Source organism: Hibiscus syriacus, unplaced genomic scaffold (assembly GCF_006381635.1).
Source record: "Hibiscus syriacus cultivar Baekdansim isolate YM2019G1 unplaced genomic scaffold, ASM638163v2 tig00117038_pilon, whole genome shotgun sequence".
Taxonomy (NCBI): domain Eukaryota; kingdom Viridiplantae; phylum Streptophyta; class Magnoliopsida; order Malvales; family Malvaceae; genus Hibiscus; species Hibiscus syriacus.
This window is the reverse complement of record NW_024063534.1, coordinates 192501-197718: the sequence shown is the minus strand read 5'-3', so window position 1 is coordinate 197718 and position 5218 is coordinate 192501.

Genomic DNA, 5218 nt, shown 5'->3' with positions numbered 1-5218 from the left:
AGCGTAATTTTTTTTTGTTTTCGAAAGCTCTTCTTCTCTATTATAAAAATATGGTTTTGGAAATGCCTCGGAGAGGGCTAGATCTGAGATTGAAAATCTCGGTCACCCTCCCCCGATCATCGGCCAACAGTTCTTTCGAGTAAAAAATAAGGGGGATAACACACATACAAGTGCTAAGAGAGACCGAATAGGTAAAAATACCTTTTTATTGCTTCTATTTCGAGTCGTACAAGTAGATCTATACTTGATTTATCATGTATTTGTGCTCTGTTTTTCCTGGAATCTCTTATCCCTTTCGTGTTGATTTTTACAAGTATTTATAGTCTTAGAAATCTATTTTTAGCTAGACTCCTAATGAAACTAAACTTGCTTATTTTCGGTAGTTCACTTTGTTGTTTGTTTGTGTCCATGAAAACCACGTTTATTGTGTCGAGAAACACGACCGTGGGTTGCTGCTATGGCGAGGAGTCTTCATTCGAGGGGGGATGTGGCTAGAAACACTAGGGTTAATGACAAAACCCTAGTTTCATCTTTAATCTAGGCCATTGGATCAACCTTAGATCAAACGACTGGGTTGAAACGGCGTAGATGGAAAAGCAAGAAACCCTAGCTGCTTGGGATTTTACACACGCGGGCCTGACTGATGGGCATGTTGGTTTGGGGTGTATTTTGTATAATGGGTTTCGGGCTGCACAAAATGAAAAAAAATGTTAGTTAATAAAATGATCATAATAATAATATATATAATATATATATATTTGTATGGTCATAAAAAGTGTGTATATAGAGAGAAAACTCTCTCACTCGCCCCCTCTCTTCACTCATCCACCTCGAGGAGAGGTACAACAGCCACAGCTGCCGTACACCGACGTGATGGCCCTAGAAAAACTCCCAAATCAAACCCTCTGCCTTCCAACCTTCCTAAAATAACTTTCCCCTACCTTAAAATTGAGACACAACTCTATTGAAAAACCTAGACCCAAATACACTGAGGCTTTACCTTTGGATGTGGGTTCTCTTAACTCTAGCGAGGTCTCTGGTGGTTAGATCCTTCTATTTGGTAAGTTTTTTTCGGTTTCTTTTCTTTCTTGGTTGGGTTATTTCTCGAATTTCTCTATTCTTTTTTCAAATTCCCCCCGTTCTCTCTTTGTTGCATCTGTTTTAGTGTTGGCCGAGTTCTGGTTGATAATGATGAATTCTCTCAGGGTAGGGGCATGGTCTTCACTAATCTTGGTAGGTAATCCCTAATTTTTTGGGATTATAGTGTGGGTTTTCAAATTTTATCTAATTTTTTTTGATTTGGGGTTGTTGCTACACTATAAATGATATTTTGGGTGCATTGTTCAGCCCATATTGATGACGACGGTGGTGATATGAGACTGAGGAGGCTCCAGTAAAGCTCACGCGTGTTTGGAAGTTGAAAAATTGGGTATGTGTATCACATGCGCCGGTGAGACAGTCCACCTTCCTTCGACGACGGCTAGATGACTTAGGGTTATAAACCCTAATTAATCTATATTATAAACAAGTTTGGAGCTGGGCCTCGAGTCTGGGCTTGAACTTGTAATTTGAGTTGGATCTATTTGGGCTGCTGGTTAATTTGTATTGGGCCTCCAATTTGGGCTTGAGTTGGGCCTTGTAAAAAATGTAATAATAATTAATGATAATAATAATAATAATTTTTTTAGACCAGGGAAAAAACAGATGTCTACAGCTGCCCCTCTTTGCCCATTCTTATGTTAATAAGAATGGGGATAAGAGGAAAAAGATAACCAATTTTTGTTTGGTTCTCTTTTTTGCTTTAAAATTTGATATGGTTGTTGTTGGGGACGACACTGCTCATACGTGATGAAGAGTTCTAGTTGTCTAAGGGTGACACAACTTCTACGTGATGAGGAGATCTGGTCAGTGGATGACACGGTTCCTATGCGATGAGGGCGACTGGTTATCTAAGGGTAACATGGCTCCTATGTGATGAGGAGATCTGGTCGGGAGATGACATGGTTCCTTCGTGATGAGAACAGCTGTCCATCTTCAGGGATGATAACATGGTTCTTACGTGATGAGGATGGCTAGTTATCTAAGGTTGACGCGGCTCCTACGTGATGATGAGATCTGGTCGGTGGATGACATGGTTCCTACGCAACGAGGACGGGTGGCCATCTTTAGGGATTTGTTTCAAGAGGAACTATCTAAAGAGAGACAAAATATGTTTCAAGGGAAACAAACTCAAAGACTTTTGTTTCAAGAGAAATTATCTCTAGAGAGACCAAAATTTTGTTTCCAGGGAAACATACTTAAAGATTTGTGTTTCAAGAGAAATTGTCTTAAGAGAGACAAATATTTGTTTTAAGGGAAACAAACTCAAAGATTTGTAATTTTGTTTCAAGAGAAACAATTTCAGAATTTGTGTTTTTAAGAAAAATGGTCTCAAGTGAGACGAAATTTGTTCTTAGTAAAAATTGTCTCAAGCGAGACAAAATTTACTTTTTAGAGAAAATTGTCTCAAGCGAGATCAAATTTGTTTTTTTAAGAAACATTATCTCTAGCGAGACAAAAAAAAATTTAAAGAAAAAATTGTCTTTAGCGAGACGACACTTTATTTCGAGAGAAGCAATCTCAAAGGCGACAAACAATCTGCTCCTGCATGTTGAGGAAATTTAGATGCCTTTAGAAGATCTGATCGTTCACTTCAGGATGATGAATATTTAGATGACATTGTTTCTTCAACCTAGAGACATTTAGTCATTTTCGAACATTTATTTCTTGAAAAATCAATGTTGCATTTATGGATGATTATCTTGGATGTTTACGGGTTTCATAATGAAGTTTGTATTTTATTTGATGAATTTTTGAATTTGTCCTCATGAGAGGGAAAATCATAGTCTTTATTGTACGTGATGATGAATGTATGATGCAAAGATGCAAACTCATGTATCATGTATGTATGTGTTGATGTATGTATATGTTGATGTATGTTTTCTTAGTGGGAATGATTGCATGGGCAAGCTTCATTCTATCCCTGATTCGATTGTCTTCATTTTCCACCAGGGTGTACTCTTGCAAACCTCGACTCATGACAATTTCTTTTTTGCCCCAGCAAATTTTACCCTTAATGAATTTGACTTTCTTTTTCTGGATTTGTATAGAAATCAGTAGAGCTTCCCTCATGATACCATCATCATCACTGCCAAATGGTTTGAAAAGGGAATCTATCATTTCAAGCTTCGGATATTGTGTATGCATAGCTGCCCTATAGCAGAAAATCAAAGACCACTGCATGGAGTTAACCACCACAAAATTGATGGGATGTCAGACTGCCCCGGAGAACTATGGGACACATCTATGCCAAGGATGATAGTTGGAACCTTAGAAACACTGGACGTGAAGATGTTTTCTCAATTACTGACAATGAATTCAGTCCTCCAAGCTTTGCATTGATTCTGAGGAGCAAATTTGTAAGGTACTGATCATTGACCCTAGTTGGAGGCATAATCCATGTGACTATGCCAAACTCGACAAGACTCATAAAGATCATAATTTTCTTATCAGATGAAACACAAAGGAGGAACTGTGGAGCTCTAGGAAGTTTGGCTATCCTCAAACATTTAGAAACTTATTCATCCTTTCATGTGGCTTATATATAGATATTTTCAACTAGTGAATCTCTTTGCATGCTGTTCAGGGCTTTTTGTATAGCGTTGCAAGGGCATTAAAGAGTAAAACTCAGTAGGTATATAAGTCGGATACTTTAGCTTGCCCACATTAATGTTTGGACGATCACCAGAACAATGCAATTGTATATTGCGATAATGGACAAAACAATCATTTATAGTGAGCTCCACTGTCTCTACTTCATCATTTTCATTCTTCTCACATGTTTCTGACTCATTGATGTCCGTTCAATTTAATAATGTTGTACTTATGGATGATATGAGCCTTCAAAGATTCCCCAACATTCATCATTTCTTGCTTCAGCACTGATTATGAGCTTTATGTCTGAGAGCCACGTGTCAACTACCAAGATCTACTATGAGAGATTGTCTTGTTTGAAAATGTTTTTCTTTTTCTTTGTATTTTCAAAATTTTGAAAATTATCAAAAAGAATTTTGAAAATTGTTTAATCAAGAATTTTGAAAAAAAATATTACCCTTTTCTAGGTTTCACAATTGAAACAAATCGTAAAACAGTATTTCATCGAATATCAAAAGAATCAACTGCTCTTTTATCTTTCATAGCTACAAATCTTTGTCAAGAATCAAGATCGAAAAGGTTGGTTTTGAGGTTAACTTCTTACACTTTGAGGTTTGTTTCATTGATTTGTCCTCGGTCATTGTGAAAATTATGACATGTCCCTCTTTCTTTGTTTGGCATTTTAATCATAGACGGACAAAATGACGCAACTAGCATAGTCAATTGCGAGACATTTTAGAACACTTCTATTTTAGTTCTCTGAAATCTTCCATTTGTTCAAGTTTCGTAGGCTCCTCTAGCCAAGGTAGTGCATAAATATCGATCTAAAAATGAGATTTCTGAGTGCTCGTGTGAAGTTGACTATAACAGGTGTTCCTCAACTCCCTTAGTACATATTCACCGAAACTCCTTGTTTAGTCATTTCGATTTAATTTGCCATGGTCTGACTAGTTGAATTCAACTTTATTGTACATATATCTTATAATTACTTTTATTTGGCTAGCTGAAGTATTCATGTCGTCACAAAGTCTTCGACTTCACAATCACAATAGAGCAAACACCGAATTGCCAAGTATCCGATTAATGTCATGGTTTGAATGTAATCTATTCATAAAGTCACGGTTCATGTCGTCACAAAGTCTTCGACTTCACAATCACAATAGAGCAAACACCGAATTGCCAAGTATTCGATTAATGTCATGGTTTGAATGTAATCTATTCATAAAGTCACGGTTTTCGAGTTTCCTCTATAACCAATTACTTTAGTGGAATAGCTCAGCTTTATTATATACTTATACATACATACATACATACATACATACATACATACATACATACATACATACATACATACATACATACATACATACATACATACATACATACATACATACATACATACATACATGCATGCATGCATGCATGCATACATACATACATACATACATACATACATGCATGCATGCATGCATGCATGCATACATACATACATACATACATACATACATACATACATACATACATA